Raw genomic sequence first — 591 nt, 5'->3', positions numbered from 1 at the left:
TTTTTGTTCTAGAGTTTTTAGATGTACTGCTAAGTAATTAGTTTGAGATATCTCCAATTTCTTTTACGTATATGTACTTAGTGCTATGTGTTGAGTAGATTCCCTCAATTTTAAGAATAGAATAAATAGTCTAAGGGTGATGGAATTCAAGACATCCAATTTTAGAAACACTTTAGGTTTGTCCCTCCTCCCCACCCCCTGCCATTCTTTGTTTTTTGAGACAATGTCTTTCACTGACCTGGCGCTCACAGCTAGGTAAATCTGGCTGGCTAGTAAATCCCAGGCATCCACTGTTTCTACTTTCCCAGTTCTGGGATTACTGGTATGTGTCACTGTGTTTGATGATGATGATTATTATTATTTTAAGTTCTGGAAATTGAACTCTGGTCCTCATATTTGTGGAGGAAGCACTATACTGACTGAGCTATCTCTTAAACTCTGATTTATGTTTTTTTTTTTTTTTTTTAAGTGTCTGGATAAAGGTAAGAAGTAATGGGGCCGGGCGTGGTGGCGCACGCCTTTAATCCCAGCACTCGGGAGGCAGAGGCAGGCGGATTTCTGAGTTCGAGGCCAGCCTGGTCTACAGAGTGA

The sequence above is a fragment of the Mus caroli genome, chromosome 19 (genome assembly GCF_900094665.2).
Source record: "Mus caroli chromosome 19, CAROLI_EIJ_v1.1, whole genome shotgun sequence".
Classification (NCBI taxonomy): domain Eukaryota; kingdom Metazoa; phylum Chordata; class Mammalia; order Rodentia; family Muridae; genus Mus; species Mus caroli.
This window is presented reverse-complemented; position numbering follows the sequence as displayed.